The sequence below is a fragment of the Pristiophorus japonicus genome, chromosome 30, assembly GCF_044704955.1.
Source record: "Pristiophorus japonicus isolate sPriJap1 chromosome 30, sPriJap1.hap1, whole genome shotgun sequence".
Classification (NCBI taxonomy): domain Eukaryota; kingdom Metazoa; phylum Chordata; class Chondrichthyes; family Pristiophoridae; genus Pristiophorus; species Pristiophorus japonicus.
In genome coordinates this window covers 5,593,681-5,620,846 of record NC_092006.1, presented here as the reverse complement: position 1 = coordinate 5,620,846, position 27,166 = coordinate 5,593,681, and the positions used below count along the sequence as shown (strand labels likewise).

General features: G+C 48.1%; 1 long non-coding RNA gene across 1 annotated transcript; it reads right to left on the bottom strand.

The window, feature by feature from the left end:
* Positions 1–20,306: 20,306 nt before the first annotated feature.
* Positions 20,307–25,287, bottom strand: LOC139240246 (uncharacterized). Its single transcript, XR_011588697.1, has 3 exons — positions 25,191–25,287; positions 20,442–20,543; positions 20,307–20,341 (listed from the first exon to the last, which is right to left on the bottom strand). It is a non-coding gene; the product is annotated as an uncharacterized lncRNA (long non-coding RNA).
* Between the last annotated feature and the right edge of the window lie 1,879 nt (positions 25,288–27,166).

Genomic DNA, 27,166 nt, shown 5'->3' with positions numbered 1-27,166 from the left:
TGGAGTTGAGGTCGAAGGTTAGCCGTGATCTCATTGAATGGCGGAGCAGGCTCGAGGGGCCCGAATGGCTGACTCCTGCTCCTAAATCTTATGTTCTTATGTTCTTAGACTGGCCTTGTTTTCCCTCGAGTGTAGATTACAGGGTGATGTAATCGAGATATTTAAGATGATTAGAGAATTTGAGAGAGTCTGGGGAGTCCAGAACAAGGGGGCTTGACCTTAAAATTCGAGCCCGGCCGTTCAGGGGTGATGTCAGGAAACACATCTTCAGACAAAGGGCCGCGGGAACCTGGAACTCTCTCCCTCATAAAGTTGTTGAGGCTGAGGGTCAATTGAAATGTTCAAAACTGCGATGAAAGATTGGTGTTGGGCGAGGGTATTTAAGGCGGGCGGATGGAGTTCAGATACACATTAGCCATGATCAAACTGAATGGGGGAACAGGCTCGAAGGGCTGAATGGCCCTCTCCTGTCCCACTGTTCCGACGCTGAAGATGTGGGCCGTGGTAATTGTTTCTGTTTTCTCTCACAGACTCTTTATGCCCAGCTGGCATTTAACACGGAGCCAACACTCCGATGGGAAAGGAAAGACGATATGGAGTGCAAAGCTTCCTCTGTTTTGCCGGACAGTCGGTGCAATTTCAAACATAGTTTGGGCGCGATTTCCCAATTGGGTCCAATCGAAAACTCTACCATTGAAATGGACTCTTACATAGCGTTGTGTTGGGCCACTGTTCTTACGATGATATGTCGGTTACTGTTCAGTTTAATCTCTATTTTATAATATACGAATTAGGAGCAGGAGGAGGCCATTCGGCTCCTCGAGCCTGCTCCGCCATTCAATAAGATCATGGCCGATCTTCGATCTCAACTGGAATGGAATGTTGGCCTTATTGCAAGGGGGATGGAGTATAAAAGCAGAGAAGTCCTGCTACAAATGTACAGGGTATTGGTGAGGCCACACCTGGAGTACTGCGTGCAGTTTTGGTCTCCGTATTTAAGGAAGGATATACTTGCATTGGAGGGTGTTCAGAGAAGGTTCACTCGGCTGATTCCGGAGGGGGTTGACTTATGAGGATAGGTTGAGTAGGTTGGGCCTCTACTCATTGGAGTTCAGAAGAACGAGAGGTGATCTAATGGAAACATATAAGATAATGAGGGGGCTCGACAAGGTGGATGCAGAGAGGATGTTTCCACTCATAGGCGAAACTAAAACTGGGGGGCATAAGGGGCCGCCCACTTAAAACTGAGATGAGGAGGAATTTCTTCTCTCAGAGGGTTGTAAATCTGTGGAATTCGCTGACTCAGAGAGCTGTGGAGGCTGGGTCATTGAATATATTTAAGGTGGAGATAGACAGATTTTTGAGCGATAAGAGAGTAAAGGGTTATGGGGAACAGGCGGGGAAGGGGAGCTGAGTCCATGATCAGAGCGGCCATGATGGTATTAAATGGCGGAGCAGGCTCGAGGGGCTGAATGGCCAACTCCTGCTCCTATATCGCTCTCCGTCTTGAATATACTCAACTAATTTCAAGTATTGTAATGCCAAATTCTTGTATTTGTGGTTTCCGTGCTGAGTACATCTTTATACAGCACGTGATATAATTCATATGTAATGTTTACAGATAAATTAAACTGGTTTTGAAACCCCAGCGTTGTGGATGTGAATCCTGCTCTTTGATCGCTCGGTCCAGATGCGCTCAGAATATCTCTGCGGCCGATTTACAGCACAGATTGAAAGAACAAATGTGTGTGGTGTGTCAGTGAAACCAAGGACCCACAGGGTAGCTCAGGCACTGACTCCGGGGCATTGTTGGCAAAGCTGGTGTGTAAGTGGATCCAGGGCGTTCTCTGGTTGTATCATGGGAATGAACCCTGTCACATTTACTATTAAAAGTGGATTATTTTAAATTCAAATTGCGCTTTTCAATAATGCAGTGCAGTGATATCTTCAGCAAAATTCTGGCGGAATTTACCTGCTATTAGAATCACCTTACAGCACAGACGAGGTCTTTAAAATTATGAAAGGTTTTGATCGAGTAGACACAAACAGAGTGTATCCACCTATGCCAGAAGCGCATAACTAGAGGCCATCAATATCAGATGGTCACCAAGAAATCCAAGGGGCAATTCAGGAGAAACTTCAGGACTGAGATGAGGAGGAATTTCTTCACTCAGAGGGTGGCGAATCTTTGGAGTTCTCTGCCCCAGAGGGCTGTGGAGGCTCAGTCGTTGAGTATATTCAAGGCAGATATTGGAATATTAAGGGAATCAAGGAGACAGTGCAGGAAAGTGGGACTGAGGTCGAAGATCAGCCGTGATCGTATTGAATGGCGGAGCAGGCTCAAGGGGCCAAATGGCCGACTCCTGCTCCTGTGTCTTATGTTCTGATGTCATGATCTTATATCTGGGACGTCACAGGAAGGATACGGTCCTCACTCTGCTTCGTGACCTCAGCTCTGAAGCGGGCAAAGCAGCCGCTAAGGTGGGGGGGGGGGGAGGGGAAACAGAGAAACGCTAACAGACACAGGCCCTTATCACATGTTGCCTCCAGGGGGCGCTAGGCGACCCGATTCAGATCGAAGTTCAGCTCCATTAAATTGAGTCAGTGCTCTGTTGCAAGACCAATTGACTGGGAAATCGTTACTGAGTCATTGCAATGTCAGAGTGAGAAAATACATATTGTTTTCACTTCATTATGTACTTTGAATGCGGGGGTTTGTGGATTATAGCCGGGTATACACTCTTATTGCTGTTTACTGTCATAACTTGCCATTTTTAAAATGTTATTCAGATATAAGGTTTTATCAGTTTACCAAAACATGCACGTTGGATTTTGCATTGAGCTGTGCTGCATGTTATTCTTACTTACGTAGAAAGGAACGTTCATGTGAGTAATTGGTTAGCTGGATAATCCAGGAAATGGAAAAATGTGGATTATAGACAGCACCAAGCTGGACTCCAGGTTGAGAAGTATTCCATCTCTGGGTTGTATGCTCAATCTCTGAAGTGGGACTTGAACCCACAACCTTCTGACTCTGAGACGAGAGTGCTACCCACTTGCTCCTGCTTTGGCCAGCGTCAGAATTTCATGGGCATACGCCGGGCAGAATGTGGGCTATTTTTGTTGGCACAAGTACGAATCGTAGAATCATAGACATTTACGGCAAGGAAGGAGGCCGTTTCAGCCCATCGTGTCCGCGCCGGCCGACCAAGAGCCACCCGGCCTAATCCCACTTTCCCGCTCTCGGTCCATAGCCCTGTAGGTTACGGCACCTCAAGTGCACATCCAGGTACTTGTTAAATGTGGTGAGGGTTTCTGCCTCTACCACCCTTTCAGGCAGTGAGTTCCGCCCCAGACCCCCACCGCCCTCTGGGTGAAGAAATTTCCCCTCAAATCTCCTCTAAACCTCCCCTCAATTACTTTAAATCTGTGCCCCCTGGTTGTTGACCCCTCTGCCAAGGGAAACAGGTCCGTCCTATCCACTCTATCCAGGCCCCTCGTAATTTTAGACACCTCAATAACCTCTCCCCTCAGCCTCCTCTGTTCCAAAGAAAACAACCCCAGCCTATCCAATCTTTCCTCATCGCTAAAGTTCTCCAGTCCCGGCAACATCCTGGTAAATCTCCTATGCGCCCTCTCCAGTGCAATCACATCTTTCCTGACCAGAACTGCACGCAGTACTCCAGCTGTGGCCTAACCAGTGTTTTATACAGTTCAAGCATATCCTCCCTGCTCTTGTATTCCATGCCTCGGCTAATAAAGGCAGGTATTCCGTATGCCTTCTTAACCACCTTATCCACCTGGCCTGCTACCTTCAGGGATCTGTGGACCTGCACTCCAAGGTCCCTCTGTTCCTCTACACTTCTCAGTGTCTGACCATTCAATGTATTCCCTTGCCTTGTTAGCCCTCCCCAAATGCATTACCTCACACTTCTCTGGATTGAATTCCATTTGCCGCTGTTCTGCCCACCTGACCAGTTCATTGATCGTATCATCATCATCACAGGCAGTCCCTCGGAATCGGGGAAGACTTGCCTCCACTCCCAAAGTGAGTTCTCTGGTGGCTGAACGGTCCGATACGAGAGTCACAGACCCTGTCACAGGTGGGACAGACATTCGGCGGGGGAAGGGGTGGGTGGGGCTGGTTTGCCGCGTGCTCCTTCCGCTGCCTGTGCCTGACCTCTTCACGCTCTTTGCGTCGAGACTCGAAGGGCTCAACGCCCTCCCGGATGGACGTTCTCTACCTCGGGCGGTCTGCGGCCAGGGTCTCCCAGGTGTCGGTGGTGATGTCGCACTTTACCAGGGAGGCTTTGAGGGTGGTCCTTGTAACGTTTCCTCTGCCCACCTTTGGCTCGATTACCATGACGGAGCTCCGCATAGAGCATTTGCTTTGGGAGTCTCGTGTCTGGCATGCGAACTATGTGGCCTGCCCAGTGGAGCTGATCGAGTGTGGTCAGTTCTATTGTCCTGCAGCCTACAGCTAATAGGTGATAATATTTTATTTTCCTGTTGCTTTAAACTCTTACGCTGGTAAAAAAAGAGGCCTTGTGCCTGCTTTTTTACCAGTGTAAGAATTTGAAGGGCATTCTCTGGGCAGAATGTGATCCATTTTTTGTTGGTACGAGTAAGGGTGTATCAATGAATGCATTCTGGACCAATCGATCGCAACACTCGGAAACGGGATAATTCCCCCGCGGCCACTCGAATTGCACAAGCGGTACACGGTGTGTGGAATTCTGCACCGCCTGGCGTTAGTTCACGGTTTAATGGGTCTCGACTGCACAGCACCCTTCAGACCAGCTGTAACACATTGCCCTTTGCAGGCACATCTGTGCGTGGGCGCCTCGTGTGTCAACAGGAAACCCGCAGCCAGCTTTCGCACCGGGCTGGATTTTCCAGACCGCTATTTTTAAACGCACGTTCTGCAAGCTGTGTGCATTTCACGTCGCTTGCGGGCGCAAAGACCTCCCGGCAAAGCGTCAGTGTGAAGCTGGACAGCAAACGCCTCAGGTCGCAGACAATGCATCGCTTAGCTCCCTGCGTGCTCGCCCTTCTCTTTCCAGGTCAGTCGAATTTGCTGGTAATCCATGGCGGAACTGCGGCGTAAGATCAGCCGAGTCGGAGATTACGCGCTGCGTTCACTGATATTAGCATCGTGCAATATCTCAGGCTGGTGGGAAATAGACCTAATGTCAATATTCTGCATCTATTGCCTGAGACGTTAAACCGAGGCCCCGTCTGGTCTCTCAGGCGGACGTAAAAGATCCCACGGCCACTATTTCGAAGAAGAGCAGGGGAGTTCTCCCCTGTGTCCTGGGGCCAATATTTATCCCTCAATCAGCATCTCGAAAACAGCTGATCTGGGTCATTATCACATTGCTATTTGTGGGAGCTTGCTGTGCGCCGTGTTTCCCACATTACAACAGTGACTACACTTCAAAAAGTACTTCATTGGCTGTAAAGCACTTTGAGTCCAGTGGTTGCGAAAGGCGCTATATAAATCCAACTCTTTCTTTCTTTCCCTCTCTCTATCTCTTTATCTTTCTTTCTCTCTCTCTTTTTCTCTATCTGTTTCTCTCTCTTTCTCTCTATTTCTTTCTCTCTCTTTTTCTCTATCTTTCTCTCTCTCTCTTTCTTTTTCTCTCTCTATCTTTCTCTCTCTTTCTCTCTATTTCTTTCTCTCTCTTTCTTTTTCTCTCTCTCTTTCTCTATCTTTCTCTTTCTCTATCTTTCTCTTTCTCTATCTTTCTCTCTCTCTCTCTTTCTCTCTATTTCTTTCTCTCTCTTTCTCTCTTTCTTTTTCTCTTTCTCTATCTTTCTTTTTCTCTTTCTCTTTCTTTTCTCTCTCTATCTCTTTCTCTTTCTCTTTCTTTTTTTCTCTTCCTTCCTTCTGTTCTCCTGTTATTGGCTCAATGTTAACCCTCAGCATTGAACTCAATTAGAAATGAGGCTCCTTGAACATGAGCGCCTCTCTCACCGTTCACTGCTTTGTGGGTTTCTTGATCTGAAGCGGTGTTTATTCCTGTTGTAACAGACCCCGTGGTGACCATGTTCTTCTCTCAGTTATTGCCTCCCAAGACTATTTCGCCCAGAGTCCGTTGGTCCAGACTCTCTCGGTTGGCAGTACCTTCAAGGCGGATTGTCACACTGGTCAGTTGCTGACTCGAGCTGTGCAGTGGTATAAGCAGCAGAACCGAGGACCTCTGCAGAAAGTTTACACCGTGAGCGACTACAATATTCCTGAAGGGAGATTTTCCAGACAAATTGACGACAAATTCAATATTTACTCTCTGATTGTGAACGAGGTCCAGGGGAACGATTCAGGGGTGTATTACTGTGCAGCTAAGAAATCTAGTCTATTGCACCTTATATTCGGAAACGGCTCGAAATTGCTCATTACAGGTAAGAATTCGTTTACGAATTTCGTCGTAAATAACGGCCGATTTCCGTCGAATATTAATCCTCCCCAAATTCGGCAGGGTCTCCGGAAATACAGCTCTTAACTCCGCCGCAGGACGAAATTCCCTCGCTGGCGAGGGTCCCGCTGCTGTGTCTGGTCAGAAGCCTGACTCCCGATTCCCTTCCCGTCCGCTGGAATGTTTCAGGACGGCTCGCCGAGGGACGGAGCGACTCCGGGACCACCGAGCCGGACGGGACGCTCACGGTCGGGAGTCACCTCAGCGTCTCGGCGGAAACATGGCGGAGTGGCGCTGTCTGCACTTGCGCCATTCCGGTCAATTCCACCGGCAATTTCATCAGTGAAAGCATCTCATCGCTGAGCGGTAACTATTCTCCTTCACTAATATCTTCAATGGTGATGTAAGAGATCATTGTTAGCCCTGTCACGTTATACATTCAAATTCTCTTCCTTTCTGCAAATTCGTGTGTAAGTATCTCAATGATTTACCTCTCCCAGATCTCTCAATGTTTAGCTTTCTCAATTATAAGGTCCTTCTGTCCTGCTAGGTCATATCTACCTGCTGGGAGAGCAGGTATATTCCTGGGCGATCCATGGGTCAAATTGGAGAATAATATACTGCCATTTCCGGTGGATCACGTCCTCGCTCGATGCCATTCACAGTACATTGTCTGTCCCTGTTACTCCTCCCAAACTGAAACACTTAACACTTCCCCGCTTTGAACCCCACCGGCCGTGCTGACGGCCATTTCACCAACCCGTCTGTGCTCTCCTGCAGCCTATAATTATCCTCATCCTGATCCACTGCTTTACCAAGTGTTGTATTATCTGTAACCTATCTGTCTGTTTACCATCTATCCGTCCGTCCAAATATAGAAACATAGAAAGTAGGTGCAGGAGCAGGCCATTCGGCCCTTCGAGCCTGCACCACCATTCAGTATGATCATGGCTGATCATTCAACTTCAGTACCCCATTCCTGCTTTCTCTCCATACCCCTTGATCCCTTTAGCCATAAGGTCCACATCTAACTCCCTCTTGAATATATCCAACGAACTGGCTTCAACAACTTTCTGTGGTAGAGAATTCCACAGGTTCACAATTCTCTGAGTGAAGAAGTTTCTCCTCATCTCGGTCCGAAGTGGCCTACCCCTTATCCTTAGACTGTGACCCCTGGTTCTGGACTTCCCCAACATTGGGAACATTCTTCCTGCTTCTAACCTGTCCAGTCCCGTCACAATTTTATATGTTTCTATGAGATCCCCTCTCATTCTTCTAAATTCCAGTGAATATAAGCCTAGTCGATCCAGTCTTTCTTCATATGTCAGTCCTGCCATCCCAGGAATCAGTCTGGTGAACCTTTGCTGCATTCCCTCAATAGCAAGAATGTCCTTCCTCAGATGAGGAGACCAAAACTCTACACAATATTCCAGGTGAGGCCTCACCAAGGCCCTGTACAACTGCAGTAAGACCTCCCTGTTCCTATACTCAATTCCCCTCGCTATGAAGGCCAACATGCCATTTGCCTTCTTCACCGCCTGCTGTAGCTGCATGCCAACTTTCAATGACTGATGTACCATGACACCCAGGTCTCGTTGCACCTCCTCTATCTATCTATCTATCTATCTATCTATCTCTGTATCTATGTATCTATCTGTCTATCCATAAATATGTCTGTCTATCTGTCTATCTATCTATCTATTGATTTATCTATCCATCTATCTGTCTGTCTATCCATAAATCTGTCTGTCTATCTATCTATCTATCTATACATCTGTCTATACACCTATCTATCTATTTATCTATACATCTGTCTATCTATCTATCTATCTATCTATCTATACATCTGTCTATACACCTATCTATCTATTTATCTATACATCTGTCTATCTATCTATCTATACATCTATCTGTCTGTCTGTCTGTCTATACATCTGTCTGTCTGTCTATCTATCTGTCGATACGTCTGTCTATCTGTCTATACATCTGTCTGTCTGTCTATCTATCTGTCGATACGTCTGTCTGTCTATCTCTATCTATTGATGTTGGGAAGACTTGGTATTGAGTATCTAACCCTCGTGGACCCTGGAAGATGGTATTGGGTCTCCCTGAACCTCCTGCGAGAAGCAGAGGGCTTGGGTTACGGGATTTTTTTTAACTAAGTGGCTGTTTTTCCCCCTTGTGTACAGGGCTCCCGCTGCACAGCGACTGTAGTTTATGGGTTTTGGTGACTTGCTCGGTGGCGCTTCTCCTCCTCCTGATGGTGACGGTGACGGCGAGCTGGAGCTGCAGGACCCGGCAGTCAGGTAGCGGCGGTCGGGAGGCGCGGCCAATCTATCCAGTTACTGTGTTATTTTTTTAAATTTCAAAATATACTTTATTCGTATAAAAATTTGTACAGTACATTCAAAAGCAGTTCAGTACATTTAGCTGCGGTCAGCAATCCCATACACTACATTTGGGTGCTGACGGCAGTTCCGTTCGATACATTTCTTTGCTTTTCAGTTCAAGTACAATTCGGTACAATACAGGATACCTTGTAGTACATTCGACAAATTACATTACATGTGTCACTATACAGTACACGGAATGGGTGACGGTACATTTACATTTTTCTTTTCAACGTGCATTACGAAACAGACCTTACATTGTACATGGCACTACATAGGTGTTTACAGATCATGGTGCTCCATGTACACAAAAAAGAAGTTACAAGTACGGCCCGAGGGGAGTTTTGTACTGATTCCTGCCCCTGGGTTTACCGTGACAGAAGGGCTTTAAACTGTGGCCCTTCCCCACCGTGCCTTTGCGACGACAGCACCAATTTTAAGTGTGTCCCTCAGCACGTAATCCTGGATCGTGGATTGCGCCAGTCTGCAACACGCAGACGTGGACATCTCCTTGCTCTGGAAGACCAGCAAGTCTCGGCAAGACCAAAGAGCGTCTTTGACCGAGTTGATGGCCCTCCAGCAGCAGGTGATGTTAGTCTGGGTGTGTGTCCCTGGGAACAGCCCGTAGAGCACAGAGTCCTGTGTTACGGAGCTGCTCGGGATGAACCTCGACAGCAACCACTGCATCTCTTTCCAAACCTGCCTTGCGAAGGGGCAATCCTGAAGGAGATGGGTGACAGTCTTGTCCGCCCTGCAGCCGACTCGGGGGCACCGTGCCGTGCTGCTGAGACGCCGGCTGTGCATGAAGGCTCTGACGGGTAAGGCCCTCCTCACCGCCAACCAAGCTACGTCTTGGTGCTTGTGTGAAAGCTCTTGCGATGAGACGTTCTGCCAAACGAGTTCGACAGTCCGCTGTGGTGAAGGTGCTCCTAACAGTGCTGTTAGGGATGGAGTGCCGGGATTGTGACCCAATGACCTATGCCCAAGTCAGGATGGCCAAATCGTGAGGGGTCCAGACAGAGAGGAACTGTTCTCGTTGGGAGAAGGGTGGAGAAGCAGAGGACACAGATTTAAGGCAGAAGAAGCAAAGGCGAAATGAGGAAAAACTATTTTTAAGCAGCGAGTGGTTAGGGTCTGGAACATACTGCCTGAGAGGGTGGTAGAGGCAGACTCAAACGTGGCTTTCAAAAGGGAGTTGGATAATTACCTGAAGGAAACAACGTTTGGCTCGGTGCATGTCAGCATGAAATGTGTGTGCATTTAGACTTAGATTGCATTCCCTTTATTTCAGGTAACACGGCCAGCGATGAGAAATTCACGGATTCCAGACCAGGTGCAAGAGATAAGGAGGTGAGAGTGAAAATAATTGTCTTTGCTTGACACCTTGCAGTTACCTGCACTCATCCTTAATCCAACGGTTAAGATTCATAGTTAACGATTCTATAAAACTTTGCATAATGAACTCCGCAGGAAAGCAGTTTATTTTGATAGAACTGCAAAAACAGATTACAAAATATCGGTCTATGTTTTAAGTTGGCGATTATATATAATTACAAGTTGACAGAATAATCATAGAATCACAGAAGTTTACAGCGCGGAAGGAGGCCATTCGGCCCATCGTGTCTGCGCCGGCCGACCAAGAGCCACCCAGCCTAATCCCACTTTCCCGCTCTCGGTCCGTAGCCCTGTAGGTTACAGCACTTCAAGTGTACATCCAGGTACTTGTTAAATGTGGTGAGGGTTTCTGCCTCTACCACCCTTTCAGGCAGTGAGTTCCGCCCCAGACCCCCACCACCCTCTGGGTGAAGACATTTCCCCTCAAACCCCCTCTAAACCTCCCCCCAATTACTTTCAATCTATGCCTACTGGTTGTTGACCCCCTCTGCCAAGGGAAACAGGTCCTTCCTATCCACTCTATCCAGGCCCCTCATCATTTTATACACCTCAATCAGGTCCCCCCTCAGCCTCCTCTGTTGCAGAGAAAACAACCCCCAGCCTATCCAATCTTTCCTCGTCGCTAAAATTCTCCAGTCCATGCAACATCCTGGTAAATCTCCTCTGTACCCTCTCCAGTGCAACGTCCTGCTAAATCTCCTCTGCACCCTCTCTAGTGTAACATCCAAGTAAATCTCCTCTGTACCCTCTCCAGTGCAACGTCCTGCTAAATCTCCTCTGCACCCTCTCTAGTGTAACATCCAAGTAAATCTCCTCTGTACCCTCTCCAGTGCAACATCCTGGTAAATCTCCTCTGCACCCTCTCTAGTGTAACATCCTGGTAAATCTCCTCTGCACCCTCTCCAGTGCAACATCCTGGTAAATCTCCTCTGCACCCTCTCCAGTGCAACATCCTGGTAAATCTCCTCTGCACCCTCTCCAGTGCAACATCCTGGTAAATCTCCTCTGCACGCTCTCTAGTGCAACATCCTGGTAAATCTCCTCTGCACCCTCTCTCGTGCAACATCCTGGTAAATCTCCTCTGCACCCTCTCCAGTGCAACATCCTGGTAAATCTCCTCTGCACCCTCTCCAGTGCAATCACATCTTTCCTGTAATGTGGTGACCAGAGCTGCACGCAGTACTCCAGCTGTGGCCTAACTAATAATACAGGGGCTAAAAGCGTTAAATTATTAAGACAGGTCGCACAGACTAAGCTTTTATTCCCTGGAGTATAGAAGATTAAAGGGCGATCTAATCGAGTTGTTTATGATGATTAAAGTGTTCGATAGGGTGGATAGAGAGAGAAATGAGTTCCTTTGGCAGGGTGAGTCCAGACCAAGGGGACGTCACCTTAAAATTCGAGCCAGACCGTTCAGGGGTGATGACAGGAAACACTTCTTCACACAAAGGGGAGCGGAAATCTGGAACTCTCTCCCCCAAAAAGCTGTCGAGGTCGGGGGTCAGTTGGAAATGTCAAGACAGAGGTGGATCGACTCTTGTTGGGTAAGGGGATTAAGGGTTAGGGAACCAAGGTGGGTAGAGTGAGTTAAGATACAGGATCAGCTGTGGATGCAGAGAGGATGTTTCCACTGATGGGGGAGACTAGAACTAGGGGGCACGATCTTAGAATAAGGGGCCGCCCATTTAAAACTGAGATGAGGAGAAATTTCTTCTCTCAGAGGGTTGTAAATCTGTGGAATTCGCTGCCTCAGAGAGCTGTGGAAGCTGGGACATTGAATAAATTTAAGACAGAGATAGACAGTTTCTTGAACGATAAGGCGATAAGAGGTTATGGGGAGCGGGCAGGGGAGTGGAGCTGAGTCCATGATCAGATCGGCCATGATCTCATTAAATGGCGGAGCAGGCTCGAGGGGCCGAATGGCCGACTCCTGCTCCTATTTCTTATGTTCTTATCTTATTGAGTGGGGGAACATGCTCGAGGGGCTGAATGGCCTCCTCCTGTCACTCCGTTCCGATGGTGATGATGTGAGCCGCGATAATGGTTTCTGTTTTCTCTCATAGACTCTTTACGCCCAACTGGCATTTAAGGCGGATCCAACAGTCCGACGGGAAAGGAAAGTGAACAGCTCATGGATATGAAGCATGGTGGAAAGTTTCCTCTGAAACCATAGAAACGCTAGAAACTTACAGCCCGGAAGGAGGCCATTACGGCCCATCGTGTCCGGGCCGGCCGACCAAGAGCCACCCAGCCTAATCCCACTTTCCCGCTCTTGGTCCGTAGCCCTGTAGGTTACGGCACTTCAGGTGCACATCCAAATGTGGTGAGGGTTTCTGCCTCTACCGCCCTTTCAGGCAGCGAGCTCCGCCCCAGACCCCCACCACCCTCTGGGTGAACAAAGTTCTCCTGAACTCCCCTCTAAACCTCCCCCCAATTACGTTCAGTCTATGCCCCCTGGTTGTTGACCCCTCTGCCAAGGGAAACAGGTCCATCCTATCCACTCTATCCTGGCCCCTCAGCATTTTACACACCTCAATTAGCTCTCCCCTCAGCCTCCTCTGTTCCAAAGACAACAACGCCAGCCTATCCAACCTTTCCTCTGAATATAAGAACTCTGTCGATCTGATGCGCATTGATCAATAATTAATCGCAAGAGGAAACTGACCAACGCAGAACCATTGTAACGCCGATTGGAGAACCTTAACGCCGAAACACCACCGGTGCAATTTCAAGCCGCTTTGCAAACGGGGAATTCTGCGGGAGCTTCGAAACATGTCGAAATCCTCTCTTGACCCATCATCCGCTACTCCGAAGACGACACGTCGCCTGCCATTTCCGTTCAGTCCCGGCTTGTCTCTCCTCACTTGTATTGTTCTTAAATGCATTGTGCTGTCTGTGAGCACGATATTATTCAAGTCGTAGTTAACACGGCTCACTGTCTGATGTTACAAATACAAATAAACAGGTTGTCAAACCCCAGCATTGCGTTTGCGATTCCTGCTCTTTGAACGTTCAAGCCCAGATGCGCTCAGTGTATCTCTAATGCTGATTTACAGCGCACATTTATAGAGCAAATGTGATTTATGTGGGGCTAAGGACCTCTGGGGCAACTCAGACACTGATTCCAGGTTTAAGCTGCATTGATATTAAAGCTGGCGTTTACATGGATCCCAAACATTCTCTGGCTGTGTCCTGGAGGTGAACCTTGTCACATTTACTATTGAAACTGGATTATTTTAAACCCAGCAGCTCCTTTTAAGTGTCAGCTGTGGCTCAGTGGGCAGTACACTTGCCTTTGAGACAAGAGGTTGTGGGTTCAAGTCCCACTCCAGAGACTTGAGCACAAAAATCTAGACTGACACTGCAATGCAGGGCTGAGGGAGCACCGCACTGTCGGAGAGGCAGTACTGAGGGAGCGCCGCACTGTGGGAAGGGCAGTACTGTGGGAGGGGCAGTACTGAGGGAGGGCAGTGCGGAGGGAGCACCACACTGTCGGAGGGGCAGTACTGATGGAGTGTTGGAGGGGCAATACTGAGGGAGTGCCGCACTGTTGGAGGGGCGGTACTGAGGGAGCACCGCACTGTCGGAGGGGCAGTACTGAGGGAGTGCCGCACTGTCGGAGGGGTAGGACTGAGGGAGCGCCGCACTGTTGGAGGGGCGGTACTGAGGGAGCACTGCACTGTCGGAGGGGCAGTACTGCGGGAGCGCCGCACTGTTGGAGGGGCAGTACTGCGGGAGCGCCGCACTGTCGGAGGGGCAGTACTGCGGGAGCGCCGCACTGTCGGAGGGGCAGTACTGCGGGAGCGCTGTAGTGTCGGAGGTGCCGTGTTTCGGATGTGACATTAAACCAAGCTGCTTTCTCATCTGGATATAAAATATCGCACTGTTTCGAAGAAGAGCAGGGGAATTATCTCCGGTAGCCTGGCCAATATTTATCGCTCAATTAACAAAATAAAACAGAATATCTGGGTCATTTTCATATTGCTGTTTGTGGGAGCTTGCTGTGCACAAATTGGCTGCTGCGTTTCCCACATTACAATAGTGCACTCCAAAAGTACTTCATTGGCTTTAAAGCACTTCGAGATGTCCGGTGGTCGTGAAAAGCACTATATAAATGTATGTTCTGTATGTTCATAATAATGCAGTGAAGTGATTTTGTCAGCAATTCGTTATCTATTATAAATATCTGTTCCTTCTTAGAAAATAAGTTTCCATAATGGAGTAGAGGAACAGAGGGATCTGGGGTACAGATACACTAATCACTAAATGTAACGACATAGCTTAACAAGCCCATTAAAACAAGCAAAGAACCAGGGTTCATTTGTAGAGGGATAGAATTGAAAAGTCGGGAAATTATGTTAAACTTGTATCGGACCTTGGTTAGACCACACTTGGGGCACTGTGCACAGTTCTGCTCTCCGTATCATAAAAACGATATAGAGGCACTGGATAAGGTGCAAAAAAGATTGACTAAAACGATACCAGAACTAAGAGGTTTTGCCATCAGGAAAGGCTGAACCTGCTGGGGCCCTCGAAAAGAGACGGAGGGTCAACAAGATACAGGTCTTTAAGCTTCTGAAAGGGTTCGATAGGGTAGACGTGGAGTGTTTCCACTTGTGGGAGAGACCAGAACCAGGGGCCATCAATATAAGACAGTCACTAATAAATCCAATGGGGAATTCAGGAGAAACTTCTTTACCCAGAGGAGATATTGAGCCAGAAACAGGGCTGTACCACAGGTAGTTACATTGCGTTATCCACCAGAGTCAGTTTAATCACTCCCCTTCCGATCACTTTGGAATCAGCAGGTACAACCGGATGAGATTCGGGAACAGCAACAATCCTGGCAAAGACCCGTTCAAATCCATCGCCCAGAAACTTCCCAAAACATCTTATGAGAGTTTGAATAAATTCCCAGCGACCCAGTGTTCTTGTTAATGTTAATTTATATTGTAGGTTTTTATAAAGAGCCTTTAAGTTCACCAGGACCATGTTGGGCAAAAAGGGTTAACTTATAAGGACAGCGTGCACAGACCCCCCTTGCGTATAAAAGATTAGGGGGTTATCTAATTGAGGTGATTAAGACGATTTAACTATTTCATAGACTAGATAGAGAGAAACGATTTTGTTTGGTGGAGGCTCCATCTACTCTCTCAAGTGGACATAAACAATCCCAAGGCATTATTTCGAGTTCTCCCCGGTGTCCTGGGGCCAATATTTATCCCTCAACCAACATAACAAACAGATGATCTGGGTCATTATCACATGGCTGTTTGTGGGAGCTTGCTGTGTGCAAATCGGCTGCCGCGTTTCCCACATTATAACAGTGACTACACTCCAAAAGTACTCTCCATTGGCTGTAAAGCGCTTTGAGACGCCCGGTGGTCGTGAAAGGCGCTATATAAATGCAAGTCTTTCTTTTTAAGGAAGTGCAAAGGGAATAGTGAAAGGGGGAGGGGAGGAAAGAGGCAGGGGCAGAGATGAGGGGGTTACCTTAATGTGATAGATTGAGTAGACTGGGTCTTTACTCGTTGGAGTTCAGAAGGATGAGGGGTGATCTTATAGAAACATTTAAAATAATGAAAGGGATAGACAAGATAGAGGCAGAGAGGTTGTTTCCACTGGTCGGGGAGACTAGAACTAGGGGGCACAGCCTCAAAATACGGGGGAGCCAATTTAAAACCGAGTTGAGAAGGAATTTCTTCTCCCAGAGGGTTGTGAATCTGTGGCATTCTCTGCCCAAGGAAGCAGTTGAGGCTAGCTCATTGAATGTATTCAAGTCACAGATAGATAGATTTTTAACCAATAAGGGAATTAAGGGTTACGGGGAGCGGGCAGGTAAGTGGAGCTGAGTCCATGGCCAGATCAGCCATGATCTTGTTGAATGGCGGAGCAGGCTCGAGGGGCTAGATGGCCTACTCCTTTTCCTAATTCTTATGTTCTTATGTTATGTTCTTATGTTCTTATGATAGAACAAACGGGAAGGTCTGTGACCGGGAGGAAGGCAAGAGAGATTAGAGAGGCAAAAGGGGACAATGGGCCGAATTGAGATGGTAATGGTATAAGATAGGAAAGTAAAGCTGAGTCTAGATGGGGTGTGAATGTTGGAATCATCACTAGTTGCCAAGGGAAAGAGAAAGATAAATATTATCTTGCTCGCCTTCTACCATCCTGGTGGTCGCGAGATCCAATGATAATGGTAAACCATCGCAACCCATTAGTCTACAACAGACCCAGACCTGACTTGAGCAAAGCCCCCAGTTATGGAGAGCTTTGGGGACCACAGGTCGAAAGTCATCCAGTCCTCCTAAGCCATGCTACACTCACTCATCTGTCTCGGACAGTCGTTCTAGCAAGGTTGAGAAAGCAGTTACAAAGGCTGACGGGTATCTGGGTCCATAAGTTGAGGTGTAGAGTGGAAAAGTGTGGAAGTTATCTGTTTGTCCCCCAACTGGAGCATTGTGTCCAATTCTGGGCACCGCACTGTGGGAAGGATGTGAAGGCCTTGGAGAGGGTGCAGGAAGGATTTACGAGAATGCTTCCAGGAATGAGGGACTTCAGTGACGGGGCGAGACTGGAGAAACCGGGGTTGTTGTCCGTGGGGCAGAAACGATTGAGAGGAGATTTGATCGAGATGTTCAAAATCATGGGTGGTCTGGACCGAGTAGATCGAGAGAAACTGTTCCCATTGGTGGAAGGGTGGAGAACCAGAGGACACAGATTGAAGGCGATTGGTAGACGAACCAAAGGCGACGTGAGTAAAAACGTTTTTACGCAGCGAGTGGTTGGGATCTGGAAAGCGCTGCCTGAGAGGGTGGTGGAGGCAGACTCAATCGGGGCTTTCAAAAGGGAGTTGGGTAAGTATCTGAAGGAAAGAATTTTGCAGGGCTACGGGGAAAGGACGAGGGGGTGAGTTGGACTTGTTCAGAGTCGGCACGGACGCGATGGACCAAATGGCCTTCCTCTGTGCTGTAACCATTCTATAATTACTACACATACCAAAACACACAAGCCAAAGGTAAAATGGATAAATTCCTTGCATCTCTGCCCTCGTTTCTCTCCTGTTGTTAGTCTGTAAGCGATTAAGCCTATCGCGGCCTCAGACAGTGAATAGCGAGGGGATTTGAGTACAGGGGCAGGGAGGTGTTGCTACATTTGTACAGGGCCTTGGTGAGGCCACACCTGGAGTATTGTGTTCAGTTTTGGTCTCCTAACTTGAGGAAGGACATTCTTGCTATTGAGGGAGTGCAGCGAAGGTTCACCAGACTGATTCCCGGGATGGCGGGATTGACCCATCAAGAAAGACTGGATCAACTGGGCTTGTATTCACTGGAGTTCAGAAGAATGAGAGGGGACCTCATAGAAACGTTTAAAATTCTGATGGGTTCAGACAAGTTAGATGCAGGAAAAATGTTCCCAATGTTGGGGAAGTCCAGAACCAGGGGTCACAGCCTAAGAATAAGGGGTAAGCCATTTAGGACCGAGATGAGGAGAAACTTCTTCACCCAGAGAGTGGTGAACTTTTGGAATTCTCTACCACAGAAAGTTGTTGAGGCCAATTCACTAAATATATTCTAAAAGGAGTTAGATGTAGTCCTTACTACTAGGGGGATCAAGGGGTATGGCGAGAAAGCAGAAATGGGGTACTGAAGTTGCATGTTCAGCCATGAACTCATTGAATGGCGGTGCAGGCTACAAGGGCCGAATGGCCTACTCCTGCACCTATTTTCTATGTTTCTATGAATATCGCCACTAACACTCTTTCAATTCAGGACTGATATTGGCAGCTCAGAGCCAGCGAAGTTTTATCCAGATGACATTTAATTGTAAGTGAAGCATTGAACGATAGGAACCTCCTGTGCATCATTACAGTCAAAGGATCATTTATTTTATTTATATTCAAGCATTTGCGACAAAAAATAAACCCCAATCTTGTTACTGACTGGAATTACAGGGTCAGCAGAAAAAGATTCAGAGAATCAGGAAACTGAGAAGACCCTGGTCTAAATGGTGGTCTCACTAATACAGTGGGACATCTTTACAATACTCAAAGCACGGGTCTTTTACATTCAACAGAAAGAGTGTTTGCAAACCCTTCCGAACACAGGGAGGTAGGCTAGACTATCGCCCAAAAAATGAACGATGTTCCAGCGATGGTCAATGTGTCAGCCTTACTGATCGCTGGAACATCGCCCATTTTTTGTATCGCGATTTTCCACTCGCCGATAGGTCAGCGAAGTGAAATGGGCGATAGCAGGGCATTTTGGGTGATATATGGGCACTAGGCCAGCGATGTGAAGTGCAAAGCCCAGCCCCCGGATGTTTGATTGGAGTCTCTGTGGCTTCAGTCTTATCTCCGCCGGGCTGGGCATTCTTCTTTGCGAGTTCCGTCTCCTCCCTCGTCCACCGGCTAGAAACCCCTCCGGGGTTCTCATCAGCGACCCGCCTTCTTTCTTGATGACTTTTCCGCGGCTTTGAATTGCAGAGAGGCGTAGAAAGTCTGGTCTTGCGGGGCGCCCTGAGACAGGAACACACGTTAAATATCGACAAGTTCCAAGTTATTCGAAAGGCAGCTCAAACTATCCCGTCCCGCAATCGCGTTTCAAGGAATCGTAGCACGATACAGCACAGGCATAGGCCATTCGGCCCATCGTGCCCGTGCCTGCTCTTTGAAAGAGACAAGCCAATTATTTGCATGCGATACCCAGAAAATCGGCAAGTTCCTGTATATTATTGCAACAGGGTCAATGAATTTACTTACATGTCTTGTACCCTGATGTGTCTGCCTTGCCTCCATTTGATGGGTGTCAACTGTGTATAAATAGTTAAGAATTTGAATTTAATTATTGTCAAGTCCGGCTCATTTATAATAAATTATAGAGGCACTGAGCGCCAATAGTCCATCATTAAGCCTATGACCCCCAATAAACCAATGGTCCATTAATACACCAATGTTCCCCCAATACACTGATGGTCCAATACACCAATGGTGCAATACACCAATGGTCCAATAAACCAATGGTGCAATAAACCAATGGTTCAATACACCAATGGTCCAATACACCAATGGTCCAATACACCAATAGATGGGCACGGACGATCTACCCCCGGTGTCTACTGTCCACCCGATACATTATTTAACAATCTGATACATTATTAATTGGCATGACTAAGCAGTAATTAGCCTTTCTGGATGTCCGGCAGACAGGAGAATATTTTGAAGGCGGGCAATGACCCAATTGAATTTTGAAATATCCTGCATTTGACGTTCTATTTGCGCCAACATTTCAATCCAACTCATCCAAGTGTGGTTCACCTCCTCCTGCTCTGTTCACTGTCCCTCTGGAGCTGAAACCGTGTGGGAACAGAAACAGGAGACAAACATTACTTCTTGTGATGCTCAGCGGGTCAGGCAGCATTTGTGGAGAGAAACTGAGTTAACCTTTCAGGTCTGTTACCCTTCGAGAGAACGTTAGAGATAAAACAGAAATGAAACAAAGACAGACTGGCGTTTCTGTAGCGACCACTGGGCTCCCAAAGCACTTTACAGCCAATGGCATACTTTTTTGAAGTGTAGTCATTGTTTTAATGTAGGAAAAATGTTTCCAGCAAGTACAGAGAAAGTGGAGCTTAAACCCGGTTACATCTCTAACTTGTTCCGTCGCTGTCTCTGTCTCTCTCTCTCGCTCTCAATCTCTGCCTCTCTCTCTCTCTCTGTCGCTGTCTCTCTCTCTCTCTCTGTGTCGCTGTCTCTGCCTGTCCCTGTCTCTCTCTGTCTGTCTCTCTATCTCTCTGCCTCTCTCTCTGTGTCGCTGTCTCTGTCTGTCTGACTCTGTCTGTCTCTCTCTCTCTGTCTGTAACTCTGTATCTGTCACATTGCTCGCATCCGCAGTATTTTACTTTTCTACCTCCTGTGAATCCGTGGCCACGTGCCGTAAATACCGAGAACAGAGTTGTGGAATGGTCTTGGAACCATACTCAAAAAGAACGTGGAAAACACAAATAATATCTGGCACTGGAATCAGAGTTGGGGTTAAACTGGTTCTGACGCGGTGTTAAACCCAGCGAGACTCTCATTGATCAACTTTGCAAATAGTTCAATTACTCACCTTTCCTGGCGGGGCCTCTTGTCTCGTCCTTCTGAAACAGTTCACTGTAAATTAGTATCGAAAGATACGAGAAGGGACTCACGTTGAACAAGCATTTATAAAAGATATTTTTGACGGATATAAACACTCACCTCGTCTGCCGCAGTTATGATGACACAGAATAATAAGGATCAGTACTAGAACCAAGATCGCCGAGACACGAATTGCAAACGGAAGGATCGGTGTACACCAGTCTGCAAAGACAGGACACTTAGAAAATGTTGCTAGGTCAAGCCACTCTTTCTGCGACTCACTTGTGAGAAACGCGACCCAGTTACAATTTAGGCGCATCCAACGCGGGCTGTGAAACCACAAACCAGCCAACGCGACCAATATTGGACGAGTGAATGCTCGCCAATGGAATAAGTTGCACTATTACACAGGATTATATAGAAACATAGAAAATAGGTGCAGGAGCAGGTCATTCAGCCCTTCGAGCCTGCACCACCATTCAATAAGATCATGGCTGATCATTCCCTCAGTACCCCTTTCCTGCTTTCTCTCCATACTCCTTGATCCCTTTAGCCATGAGGGCCACATCTAACTCCCTTTTGAACATATCTAACGAACTGGCCTCAACAACTCTTTGTGGTAGAGAATTCCACAGGTTCACTATTCTCTGAGTGAAGAAGTTTCTCCTCATCTCGGTCCTAAATGGCTTACCCCTTATCCTTAGACTGTAACCCCTGGTTCTGGACTTCCCTCAACATCGGGAACATTCTTCCTGCATCTAACCTGTCCAGTCCCGTCAGAATTTGATATGTTTCTATGAGATCCCCTCTCATTCTTCTAAATTCCAGGGAATATAAGCCCAGTCGATCCAGTCTCTCCTCATATGTCAGTCCTGCCGTCCCGGGAATCATACTGATGAACCTTCGCTGCACTCCCTCAATAGCAAGCACGGAATAAGTTGCACTATTACACAGGATTACATCGGATCTAAGAACATAAGAACATAAGAACATAAGAATTAGGAACAGGAGTAGGCCATCTAGCCCCTCGAGCCTGTTCCGCCATTCAACAAGATCATGGCTGACCTGGCCGTGGACTCAGGTCCACTTACCCGCCCGCTCCCCGTAACCCTTAATTCCCTTATTGGTTAAAAATCTATCTATCTGTGACTTGAAACCACAAACCAACCAACGCGACCAATATTGGACGAGTGAATGCTCGCCAATGGAATAAGTTGCACTATTACACAGGATTATATAGAAACATAGAAAATAGGTGCAGGAGCAGACCATTCTCACTCAACTGTTGTCTTTATATACGTCTGGCATAACTTCCTTGCTTCTGTAGTCTATTAATAAACCCAAGGATTCTGTATGTATACATTCAATGAACTAGCCTCAACTGCTTCCTTGGGCAGAGAATTCCACAGATTCACAACCCTCTGGGAGAAGAAATTCCTTCTCAACTCGGTTTTAAATTGGCTCCCCCGTATTTTGAGGCTGTGCCCCCTAGTTCTAGTCTCCCCGACCAGTGGAAACAACCTCTCTGCCTCTATCTTGTCTTTCCCTTTCATTATTTTAAATGTTTCTATAAGATCACCCCTCATCCTTCTGAACTCCAACGAGTAAAGACCCAGTCTACTCAATATGGAACAGAAACAGGCCATTGGGCCCAACCAGTCCGTGCCGGTGTTTATGCCCCACTCGAGCCTCCTGCCGTCTTTCCTCATCTAAATCTATCAGCATATCCCTCTATTCCCTTCTCCCTCATGTGTTTATCCAGCCTCCCCTTAAATACATCGATACTATTAGCCTCAACCCCTCCCTGTGGCAGCGAGTTCCACATTCTCACCGCTCTCTGGGTAAAGAAGTTTCTCCTGAGGAGAACAATCCCAGTTTCTCAAGTCTCTCCACCTCACTGAAGTCCCTCAACTATTTTGCGTAAAACTTTCAAATCAAGTGCCTTCTTTTTTAAGGACGCAATCAACAGGTCTGCAACTATTTTAGTTGAAACCGTCAATCGAAAATCAAATGCCCCCTTATTAGAGGGGGCACTAAAATCGACAAGAAAACAAATTCGGTTTTGGCCATCAACTGAATTCAAATGAAAATTTGTCTGCCGGGGGCGGGGGGGTGATGATGCACTCCAGTCCCTCCGGTGCCCACCTCTCGCGGAAGGCCGCGAGCGTACCAGTGCAGGACCATTCCCGTAAATCTCCTCCACGCCCTCTCCACGGCCTTGACATCATTCCTAGAGTGCAGTGCCCAGAATTGGACACAGTACTCCAGCGGTGACCCAACTGTTGTCTTTATATACGTCTGGCATAACTTCCTTGCTTCTGTAGTCTATTAATAAACCCAAGGATTCTGTATGTATTATTAACAACCATTTCAATTTGTTCTGTCACCTTCAAAGATTTATGTACATCCACCCTTATTTTTTATGAGCTGTAAACATAGAAACATAGAAAATACGTGCAGGAGCAGGCCATTCGGCCCTTCGAGCCTGCACCACCATTCAATAAGATCATGGCTGATCACGCAACTTCAGTACCCCATTCCTGCTTTCTCTGCATAACCCTTGATCCCTTTAGCCGGAAGAGCCACATCTAATGCCCTTTTGAATATATCCAACGAACTGGCCTCAACAACTTCCTGTGGTAGAGAATTCCACAGGTTCACCACTCTCTGGGTGAAGAAGTTTCTCCTCATCTCGGTCCTAAATGGCTTACCCCTTATCCTTAAACTGGAACGATAACCCGATTTCGCTGAAGCGTCACAACCCGAGGGTAATATGTCTGATTTGCAGATATCCACAAGTCAAAATTAAAATTAAAATAGATTTTAATCTTAAAATTATTCCAAGACGCGCTGCCGGGCAGTAGAAGCAGATTCATTAATAACTTTCAAAAGGGAATTTGATAAATACTTGGAGAGTGACACTTTGCAGGACTGTGGGGAATAGGTTGGGGGAATGGGGCTAATTGGACAATGGTTGGGGTGGAGTGTAGAATGTTTCGGTGTAAGGGGTGTCGCAGTTGTGTGGGGCGGACTGGTTGGGCTGGGTGCTCTTTGCCTTTCCGTCATTGTTCATCGTTCGTAGGTTTATATGTAACCTTCAGGGCTGCTGACCGAGGCCTGTGTGGCTCTTTGTCGGCTGGTGTGGATACGATGGGCTGAAATGGCCTCCTTCTGCGCTGTAAATTTCTATGTTTCTATGTTGTAAACTCCTAGCTTGGAAGAATGAGAGGTGATCTCATTGAAACATACAACATTCTGACAGGGCTCGACAGGGTAGATGCAGGGAGGGTTTTTCCCCCCGGGCTGGGGAGTCTAGAACCAGGGGGCACAGTCTCAGGATAAGGGGTCGGCCATTTAGGACTGAGATGCGGAGGAATTTCTTCACTCAGAGGGTGGTGAATCTTTGGAATTCTCTGCCCCAGAGGGCTATGGAGGCTCAGTCGTTGAGACAGGGAGTAATAGATTTTTGGACTCGAGGGGAACCAAGTGGGGACAGTGCAGGATTGTGGAGTTGAGGTCGAAGATCAGCCGTGATCTTATTGAATGATGGAGCAGGCTCGAGGGGCCGAATGGCCGACTCCTGTGCTGTATTCGATAATTCTAAGATGACACGCCGAAATCGAAGGGCAGTCAAGAGCAGAGAAAATATTTAAAAGACCTGGTTTGGAGGGTGACCATAGCTTATTTCAACATATTTTTTAACAGACAGACTGCATTGTTTCTCCCGATATAGAATATACATGAGAACATAAGAAATAGGAGCAGGAGTCGGCCATTCGGCCCCTCGAGCCTGCTCCACCATTTAATACGATCATGGCTGATCCGATCATGGACTCAGCTCCACTTCCCTGCCCGCCCCCTTAGTCCCTTATCGGCTAAGAAACTGTCTCTCTCTGTCTTAAATTTATTCAATGATCCCCACTGATGGGGGAGACTAGAACTAAGGGGCATAATCTTAGAATAAGGGGCCATCCATTTAAAACTGAAATGAGGAGAAATTTCTTCTCTCAGAGGGTTGTAAATCTGTGGAATTCGCTGCCTCAGAGAGCCGGGACATTGAATATATTTAAGACGGAGATAGACAGTTTCTTAATCGATAAGGGATTAAGGGGGCGGGCAGGGAAGTGGACCTGAGTCCATGATCGGATCAGCCATGATCGTATTAAATGGCGGAGCAGGCTCGAGGGACCGAATGGCCGACTCCTGCTCCTATTTCTTATGTTATTATGTTCTTCCACAGCTCTCCGAGGCAGTGAATTCCACAGATTTACAACCTTCTGAGAGCAGAAATTCCTCCTCATCTCTGTCTTAAATGGGTGACCCCTGATTCTGTGCTGTGTAAGTCTATAATTCGAAGGTGACAGGCAGAAATCGAAGGGCAGTCGAGAGCAGAGAAATTATTTACAAGACCTGTGACGGGTGGGCTTATTTCAAGGTATTTCCCAATAGGCTGGCTGCACTGTTTCTGCTGATAGATATCTCTCTGTGTTTGACCCGCGGAGTTGCATAATAGGGGCAAGAGAACCAGTCCAACTGATGTTACACTTTCGCAACCGAGCTCCCCGTCACAGTCTAAGGATAAGGGGAAAGCCATTTAGGACCGAGATGAGGAGGAACTTCTTCACTCAGAGAATTGTGAACCTGTGGAATTCTCTACAGTTGTTGAGGCCAGTTCGTTGGATATATTCAAAAGGGAGTTAGATGTGGCCCTTACGGATAAAGGGATCAAGGGGTATGGAGAGAAAGTAGGAATGGGGTACTGAAGTTGCATGATCAGCCATGATCATATTGAATGGTGGTGCAGGCTCGAAGGGCCGAATGGCCGGCTCCTGCCCCTATTTTCTATGTCTCGATGTTTCTATGACTCACCTGTTGCCGCTTCGGGACGGGACACGCTCTTGGTCCAAGACTTGCCCGGCGACCCCAGCTCGACGATACAAGTGCAGACCCCTCCGTTGCTCCAGATCTCCGCCCCGACCATCACGTGGCTTCTGATGCTGTAGGTCCCGTTGGGGTCCAGGGTGCCGACCTCGCTCCGTCCCGCGACGAACTGTCCCGACACGTTCCAGTAAATGGCAATTTGCCTGGAGGACACGCCGGTCACCAGACACACCAAGGGGATGGTTTCCCTCACAGGTGGCTCCCCTGGAGTCACAAACACCAGCACATCGGTCTTAGGCGTGGAACTGTCTGGGTGGGGATGGAGATGAAAGAAACAGTTAAATTCTGGCTAATGCAATTTTAATCGCATGTGCATGGGATGAATTCAATCGGGCTTTGTTCTTACCTCCAACCAGCAGCAAGGAACCGTTCCTAAGGGGAGCAAAGCCATCCCTAGCAGCACAGTAGTAGGACGCGGCGTCAGAAGTGTTCACTTTCAGGATTTGCAGGACCAGGATAAATTTGTTGCGCCCTCTCTTCGAAGTAAACTTGCAGGCGGTTCCACTGCAGGCTGGTATATGCACCAACTTGGGCGCTTCCCCCACGAGTTGCTTGTACCAGAAGTAGCTGTCCATGAAATCCACTTCGTAATCCAGGTGGCATTCCAGTTCCACCGTCTCCCCGGCTGCCGCCGTCACAGTGAAGGGTTCAGATCCTGCGACTGGACAGATGGGGGGGGGGGGTCCCATTAGAGACGGTTTGTCTACTCCGACCCCCGCGCCTTCAATGCCAGTTCATCCCACACTTCTGCAGCCCCGACCTGTGTCCCAACTCGCAGCCAGTCCCGCTCACCCATCGCCCCCTGTGCTCGCTGACCTGTGTCCCAACTCGCACCGAGTCCCGCTCACCCATCGCCCCCTGTGCTCGCTGACCCACACTGGCTCCTGGTTAAACAACGCCCCGATTTCAAAATTCACATCCTTGTGTTTAAATCCCCCCCATGGCCGCGCCCCCTCCCGAAATCTGTCACCTCCTCCAGTTCTACACCCCTTCCCTATCTCTGTAACCTCCAGCCCCTACACCCCTCCCTATCTCTGTAATCTCCTCCAGCCCCTACACCCCTCCCTATCTCTGTAACCCCCTCCAGCCCCTAATCCGCTCCCTATTTCTGTAATCCTGTCCAGCCCTTACACCCATTCCTATCTCTGTAATCCTCTCCAGCCCTTACACCCCTTCCTATCTCTGTAACCCCCTCCAGCCCCTGCACCCCTCCCTATCTCTGTAACCTCCTCCAGCCCCTACACCCCTCCCAATCTCTGTAACCTCCTCCAGCCCCTACACCCCTCCCAATCTCTTAACCTCCTCTAACCCATACACCCCTCCCTATCTCTGTAACCCCCTCCAGCCCCTAAACCGCTCCCTGTCTCTGTAATCCCTTCCAGCCCCTCCACCCCTTCCTATCTCTGTAACCCCCTCCAGCCCCTACACCCCTCCCAATCTCTGTAACCTCCTCCAGCCCCTACACCCCTCCCAATCTCTGTAACCTCCTTCAGCCCCTACACTCCTCCCAATCTCTGTAACCTCCTCCAGCCCCTACACCCCTCCCTATCTCTGTAACCTCCTCCAGCTCCTACACCCCTCCCTATCTCTGTAACCTCCACCAGCCCCTAAACCGTTCCCTATCTCTGTAACCCCCTCCAGCCACTATTTCCCTCCCTATCTCTGTAACCCCCCTCCAGCCCCTACACCCCTCCCGATCTCTGTAACCCTCTCCAGCCCCTACACTCCTCCCTATCTCTTAACCTCCTCTAACCCATACACCCCTCCCTAACTCTGTAACCTTCTTCAGCCCCCACGACCCTCCTAGATCTCTGCACTCCTCCAATTCTGCCCTCTTGCCCATCCCCTGATTTCCATCGCTCCACCATCGGTGGCCGTGCCTTCAGCTGCCTGGGCCCCAAGCT